Genomic DNA, 8,911 nt, shown 5'->3' on the forward strand with positions numbered 1-8,911 from the left:
CCGCCCTTTTTTTTTTTAAAAAAATGCATTTTAAAATAATATTTTAATGGAGAACGTGTAGTTAAAAAATGAGAAAAAAATTATTTATGTTTAATATTATTTTAATAAAAATGTATAATTGAACTGTAATCAAATCACCGTTAAAAATGTATTTTAATAAAAAAAAGGGACTCAAACAAGACTAATATTTTTTAATCATGCATTTTTTAAAATATTGTTATTTCAAAAAATATTTTTATATAAAAAAGGGCTGAATCATAGGCATTAATATAAAATAATCCAACCACTTTGGTAGGCCCTGTCATGATAATAATTGCGGTATAAACCTGTTTGGTCAGGTCAAAAAATGGGGGGCCTATAAGCCTAGCCAAACCGCAGATCTCATAATTGTGTACTATGGAAGTTTGAGATTCCATCTCAAATTGAAATATAAATATCTTATTAGCCCATTTATTTTCCAATATTTGTCCATTAAAATAAAAAATATGATCGTTATCCATCACATTAAATCATTATATTTAACTTTCTATTTTTTGTGTGGGGCCTGTAACGATTATATTTTTCATTTTCATTTTTACATTAATGTGTGCCAAACAGCGCCCTAGATTCTTATTTTTAATTTTTTTTCTTTTTCTGAATGGAATCGAAGGGTGTTACACTTTTAAAAGAATGCTGGAACTCAGCTGGGGATGGACCAATTAAGGGTTCAATGGATGCAATTGCCTTCATTGAACCCTTAAGTTTTGACACTGGGGAAAAAAAAGTCCACATAAATTTAGTCCATAATTTTTAATCTAAACTTAATTGTTTTTTACGTAATTTATTTCCGTCCTTATTGAACCATCATTTTGGATCCATCCCTGAACTCAGTCCCATTGACCTAAAAAGGTTTTAGTGGCTAACCCGCATTTCTTGTATGTTTGAAAATGATATAGAAAAGAAAAAAATGCTCATTTTTCTATTCATAACACGTGACTCATCTTAAACCGATTTATAACTCAAGTATGAAAAATTTGTGATAGAAAAATGAACTTCAAGAAATTGAAAGAAGGTCAAAATGAAAACACGACCTTCAATAAAATGAAAGAATAATAAAATGCTAAAGGAAAAAAAGTTCATTAGAATTATTATGTAGCACTATTAATATTTAACATAGTTATAGTGATTTTTTGAAAAATGCGGGGTTAAAAAGTAAGGAAAAAATTTGGATTTGCGTGTAGAATATTTTATTGTTTCATTGTATGCTTAAAAAAAAATTTCGAAAAAAATTGAATTTTTAGAAAATGGGGATCAAACTAGGGCTATGTTTAGTACCACGGGTGCATGGGTTTACCGTTTATCAGATGAATTTATGGAATTCTTAATGCTAGCCTCTTGACTCTTGGTATCAGATCTTTTAATGGAAGGGGAAAAAATGGGAGTTTACAGCTATTAGAGCAATTATGATATGGAATTGAGTGTAAATTTGCATCTTGAAAATCACTTTTATTTTATTTTTTTATACCCGATAATATAAATTCAAAATTTTCTCCAATAGAAAGATTTAAATCCACTCTTTACTTCTTGTGGGTGTAAAAAAAGATAAAAATTTACATCTTTTTAATATTTTTCATCGAAAAGTGCAATTTGTATTTCTTTTGCATCTCTCTACTGAAGAGGTTTCTAACCATTTTGAAGAACTAAATCAAAATTTAGGCTATTTACACCATGGTAGAAGATACTCTTAGACAAGGTAAATCCTACAAAACAAAGGAAAAAAGTCTTTTTTTTTCTTAAATTTATGTTACATCTTTTCCTAATACACTGAATTTTAATTATATTTAAAAAATTTAATCTTTATTCTTTCTTACAATTCAGATTCTCAATTTTTTTCATCATATTTTTTATCTTTATCATTTTATTTACTAGCAAATGTTGTCTGTTTGTCCAAAAGATTGTTAGCATGCTTTAAAACCAAATACAAATATATTTCCTTACTTTTGTAGAGAAATGATATAGTACTTACCTAAGCTTAATGATTGTTAGATTCTTGCAACTGTACAATATCGTAATCAATTAATAAAGAATGAATAAAGTATCGTTTCTCCGAAAATTAGGTACTTGATCTAATTTTTAATTGACACTAATTTTAATTGAAAAGCGAGATTATTTGTATTAACACCTAAAATCTATAATTAATTAATAGAGAGCATTATGAAACTCAAGTAATTGATAAATTTTATAACTTTTAATTTCCCTACATTTGTCCATTTTAATATCAATTCCATTAGTTAACAACCCCTATTTGGATACAAAAATCAATATTTCTAATTCGTTTAGTTATTTCACAAGTAGAACTAATTATATGCTCACATTTGACCCTCCTATATCTCTATAAAGAATGTGAACATGCTACGATACATTAGGATACAAAAACATTCCAAAAGAGGATGCAAAGTATAGAAGTAAATTTTTATCTACCATCGAACTTTATAATGATTATTAGTACATGTCAAATTCATATTCACTCTCTCAAATGTCAATAAAAATCACAAGACAATTAAACTAGTGATTGATTAATCGGAAAAACTGTTCGAAATCAAATACACACTTAATGTCCAATCCGAATTTGAATATCAAAAATAGGGTTCAATATATCCTAACGTCTATAAAATTAGACAAGCACCAAATTAATTACAAAATACACAATTGAATTGATACATCACTCGGAATTAAAGTTTGGAAAGAAATCCTGAAAGTCTTGAATCTCTTCAATGGTTCCTTGACCAGTCTCCCTCACTTCTTCTTATTCTTCTTCGTCGGTGCAAGATATAGATGTATGAAAGTTTATATGGATGTCTTTTTTAACAAAACTTCTATTCAAACTTTGAAATAATATGAGTTTTTAAATCAAAAGCTTCCTCTTTAGTTCTGCTACTTTGCAATAATTATGAATGTTTTAACACCAAGATCTTCATTTTGCTCGAATAATTTTATATAATAAATCCCCACAGACCGCATTTAATTATTGGAAGAATATAAGTATTTATAGACCAAACATTAGGTTAAAAATCGTGCCATAATTAATTTTCAAGTAGTTGATTCAAATAAGGAAAACAAATTTCTATGCTGGAAGAAGAATATGCGATCGCACAGCCAATTGGCTTGTCATTTCACATTTAGGCATTTTTCTTTTCTGCTTTTGAAGATTAAGCCCTTGCGATCACTGGGGCATAAGTTTGCTACCTAGTTCATTTTGGTTCTCGACTTTTTCACTTTGTTCTTCTTGAGTCCTTCTTGTGTGCAATTTCGGTCATTTATCTTCTAATATTCACAATTTAATCCTCGCAATTCAAAATCATCAATAATTTATCCGATCCATGTTTCGAAAGTTTGCAATTTAGTTCTAAGACTTTTCAATTATTGAATTTAATTTCTAAAATTTATGATTTATTATTATTATTATTATTATTTTTTGAATGCTATAATAGTTCTTTTAATTTATTAAATACAATTCAGATGATCTTCCTACTAAGCTCCAAAAAGTCAGTTTCATGACATTATATGCAAATTGGGATTTTACATATAATTAACTGTTGACACATAAAAATTCAGTCCAAATCGAACGGTCCAAGGAATGAAACCCAATTGGAGGATCCCCAAATCAGATAGCCCAAAGAATGAACCTCAATCAAACAATTCAAGATGAAAGCCCAAATAAGGGAGGCTCAAGAACGCGGTAACGCTATCGCCCAAGTTTGCAAGTCGCCCAGAATTTGAGCGAATGAAGTGTCATGCAGTCGCCCAGAGCTGTTACTCTATTCTCGCCCAAACCTTNCATAAAAATTCAGCCCAAATCGAACGGCCCAAGGAATGAAACCCAATTGGAGGATCCCCAAATCAGATAGCCCAAAGAATGAACCTCAATCAAACAATTCAAGATGAAAGCCCAAATAAGGGAGGCTCAAGAACGCGGTAACGCCATCGCCTAAGTTTGCAAGTCGCCCAGAATTTGAGCGAATGAAGTGTCATGCAGTCGCCCAGAGCTGTTACTCTATTCTCGCCCAAACCTTCAAGTCGCCCAAGGTTTTGGCAAACATAAAGTATTGTGGTATCAAGAAGTGCAGTTATCAAAACAGTTATTAAAGCAGCCCTATCGCGTTCCACAATTCAAGGAATTCAATCGAAAGCGGTTGAACGACGAAGAGTAATGGCAGCAGTTAAAAAAAAGCAGTTCCATGACAAGTTGGTCATTACGAGGAAAGTGGGTAGTTGTAGAACGATCAAGCAGTTTTTAGGCGGTTGATCACAAAGAGATCATCCAGGGAGTATAAAAGGAAGAAAAGACATAGAGCAAAGGATCGAATCAAAAACTCTTGAACAGAGAATATGTAATTTTAAATTCCTTAACTTAGATTTAAACACTTCTTTCAATAACTCGTGTGCTTGCGCCCCTTGGAGGCATTCTATTTTTAATTTCCAATTGTAAAGTCATCGCCAATGAAAGAACACCCCTTTGTCTCAAAAGGTTTGTCCCTTACACAATCGTCTGATCCCTTTTAATTGTTAGCGACTAACCCGCGCGAAACATTAACAAATTTTACACTAAATTAAATAGACATCCACTCGGTATATCAATAAATAAGCAAGTATAGGAGGTAGAAGCGCAAATAAGTACATAATTTGTACTTGTCACTTCTAAGTACAAGTGACTTAACATATCACTTAATTGAAAAACCATTTAATTTCTAGGACCTCACATGAATTTATTTAATAATTACTCGATGCACCGTGTCTCAATTGATATAAGTTATGTATCGGTACTTATTAAATTATTTCTTTAATTTTGTATTTGTTTTCTTTCTTATTTAAAATATGAGCGCAAATAAGTATTTTTTTACAATCTTAATTATTGTTTTGGACACAAATTGTTATCATATACAATTTGTGTTCATTTGAGAATAAAACTTAAAAATAAATATAATAACGAGTAAAGATTTTATGTAGTATTTGTTGGGTTGTGCGTAGGGTTGTCAATGGGCAGAGCCGGCATGAAAGCACGAGCTCGGCTAGTCCAAAAAAGGGCAAGCTTGAGCCCGGCTCGCGAGTAGACGTCGTTTTTCAATTTTATTTTTTTTTTGGAACAAATAGGTAATTTGAAAAATAAAAAAGTAAATTTTTTTTAACTAAAAGAGATAGAAAAAATAAAAATGAAAGCTTTATTTTTTTTATTTTCCTTTTTAAAATAGATAAAATATAAACCCTCCTCCTTTATTCGGGTTTAGGACCGTCTATTTAAATTTTCAGTAAGCGGAGTTAAAAATTATACACGAACAATTTTTTGCAGCGTGTACAATTTTTTAAAGAAAATTAAAAGTAACGATAAGAAAAAAGAAAAGTTTCATCAATATAATTAAATTAAATATCACTTACTTGACGACATGCAATTTCGGCATATTTATCTTGTAGTCGAAAATGAGCGTCCTTTCAATCCTTAACGCACATTAACGCTTCTAAAATATCTTCTTTCAGTCGACTCCTGATCTCACTCAAAACTCTTTTACCTGCACTAAAAGCAGACTCCGAAGCAACAGTGCTAACCGGAGGTGTCAGCATATCTTTTGTAATCGCAGATGTAACTGGCCAACGTCGTTCTTACTTCGCCAGAATTCAATTACTTCGTCTGATCTTTTTTTAATTGTTTTATCCGTTGGCATATTCTAGTTGAAATAATCAATTAATTCAGCAGACATGGATTATGGCTAGAGCCCGTAGATGTATGATGAAAATGAGATACAGATGGTGATGACATTGCAGTGGCAGTGGTAGTAGATGAACACATTGCGGATAAGTCAAATATATACGAATTAATACCTTGAAATAAATTAAATATTTCTCCATCTTCTTCTTCAATTTCAGTGGAAGGACTAGGTGCAAATGGTACCCGACTAATATTGGTACCCATTCGGTTCACATATAATTCATACATTTCACATAATGTTTGCTCTAAATTTCTATATGTGATGGGTGTATCAAATGTTAAGACGTTTGAAATTTGATCAATTATATATTTAGTTTCCGATAAATTATATCGGGGTCCATCACGCATGCTCAAGGAAATAATATAGGCAAATCTTCCCAATATTTTCTAAATTTTAATTCCATAGCAATTATAATTTCACTAAAATCAGGGTCATTTCTGTATTTATGAAATGTTCTTACAATTATATAAAGACGTTCAAACACCATACAACTGGTGAGATAGTAAACGCCCGATAAAATCTTAGTGATTTCATAAAAAGATGTCAAATTTTTTTTTTAACTTTCAAAGCTAAATGCCAATCACATTCAGTAAACATACCCTTGTCATCACTTCTAACATGTCTATTATTATACAAGTCAGTTATTAAATGTTTAAAACATTCACATGACTTTAATAACAAGTAAGTAGAGTTCTACCTATGACCCACGTCGCTAACAAATGTTTTAACATTTTATACTCCTATTTCGGCACAATAATCCTCAAATGTTTGTTTTCTACTTAGAGAGATTGTGATATATATTAGTGCGTTCCTAATATTTTGAAGTTCATCATTTATATATTTTAAACCATTTTGGACAGTTAAATTCAAAATATGACATACACAACGAATATGAAACAAATACCCACCAAAATCAGGTTGTAGTACCCTATGCAATTTTTCAGCAACTATTTTATTAACACTAACATTATCGAAAGTAAATGAACGAATTTTACATTCGCAATGATATTCTCTAACAATACTAATAATAACATTAAATATATTATTAGCGTTGTGAGAAAACTCAATAATTCTAAAAGTAATAATTTTTTTATGCATGCACTAAAGTGGGTCTATATAATGTGCAGTTGCAGCTATATATGCTCTTTTATTAATCCCTCACCATATATCTGAAGTTAAAGATATGACACCCCCATATTTTTGCAAATCTATAATTAATTGTTGTTTTGTTGAAGTAAAATATTGTATTGTATTGGAACGAAGAGTGTTTCGACTTACCCCAACGTACCTTGACTGCATATATTCTTAAAAAAAAAAAAGGTTGAACCCCAACCTTAAGGGCCCCCACCGACCCTGCCCTGGGCCATCGTGGAGGAGGTAAATCGCAGGATGTGCCTCCCAGGAGCCAGGGTGGAGAGCACATGGATAGGCCAAGGCTGTTAACCCATATGGTAACTCCCACTTGCAACAAAACCAATTCCACCTTGCGGGGAATCGAACTCTGCACACTGCCGCGCTGAGTCCTATCCGCTGTTCCCTTTGCCACTGGGAGATATGCTCTGGGGGCTTGGCTGCATATATTCTTTCACATACAAGACGTAGTGTTAGTTGTCAATTAATGTCAATGGCAACTCAACACCAGCAACAAGTTTCACCATTCCGGTTCGAGCTTTTTCTTTCGAATACACCCATGTGGATAGGGGTGCAGTAGAACCACCGGCGTCTGGACTGTCAAATTGAAATTATGTTTGACAGCCTAGAATAAGTCCGTGTTTGGCCGCACATACTTTGTAATGACGGTTGAGATGGGTGATACCAATTCTTCTTTGCCATACCAATCTTTGTTGACAGTATTTACATACTGCTTTGGATTCTTGGACTCCATTGACGATTTTTCTCGTCGAAATCAACTTAAAGTGATCCTAACATTTTGCTTGTTTTTTCCCCTTTCGTTTTCCCCTCGCATCAGGAACGTTTAATTCAGCCTCTTCTTCCTGATCGTGTTCCGCTTCGGGAACGTCAACATCATCCAAATTAATTGGATAATTTGAATTGCCACTTACATGATGATGAAGATCCAAATCTGGAATATTTTCAGATAGGGATACGTCATTTAGACCTTCAAATTAATTCTGAAATTGACTTTGCGGTGTCATAAGCGATTCGTTTCCTCCCACACCGAACAAGTTTTCGACAAATGAGCGTGGATCCATTTGTTTAGTTGTAATAAGTAATAACTAGTAGAAGAATAATTGTATAAATATAGTGAGAAATGAAAATTGGATGAAATTTCAATAAATATAGTGAGAACTGAGAAATGAGAATTGAATATTGTATAAATTGTAAATAAAAATTGCAAGTTAATAACACAATACAAAAAAGTTGGGAGAAAGATAATTGAAGGTTGAGAGAGAATTATAAAAAAAATTTGTGGCTAAATGACACTATTTATAGAAGAAGAAAAAACAAAATATAAGGACCAAAACGGTCACTGAAGAAATTCAGTGACCGTTAACGGTAAAAAAAAATAAAAATAAAATTGGGGGATTGAAACGGTCACTGATGTCACATTTTAAAAAATGTGATCGTTTCGGTCACATTTAAAACGAGCCCATGAGCTTGGGCTCGCGGCTCATTTATAGCGAGTCGCTGGCGGGCTCGTCGCGAGCAGCTCGTTTTTTGTGCTAGCCGAGCGGGCTCGACTCGCGCTCAAGCTCATGTTTTTACGAGCTCGAGTCGTCCACGCGCTTCGTTTTCGCGAGCAGACGAGCCGCTCGGCTCATTTGCCACCCCTAGTTGTGCACACACATATTATATATTACTATGATAAAATAATAACTTATAATAAATAACTTGTGATTTTATTTATTTATTATATTTATTTATTATTGAGCATGTAAATTAAAATGCGTATGATCACTTGTGATAATATAAAGTGGATATATGCGTTGAGAAATACAGTGTGACACAACTTATATTTTGATCATAAATAATTTCCTCACAGCTAATGTATAAAGGCGAGTATTGGAAGATTGTAGTGTTGACAGATTTATCAGTCGGGTTTGTGATTTGTCCTAAGATGACACGAGTATAGTACACTTAGAATGTATTAAACGGATTGTGTGTCAAGTTTAATTATATAGTATGACCATGCAGGGAATTAAATTTTA

The sequence above is a fragment of the Olea europaea genome, chromosome 1 (assembly GCF_002742605.1).
Source record: "Olea europaea var. sylvestris chromosome 1, O_europaea_v1, whole genome shotgun sequence".
NCBI lineage: Eukaryota > Viridiplantae > Streptophyta > Magnoliopsida > Lamiales > Oleaceae > Olea > Olea europaea.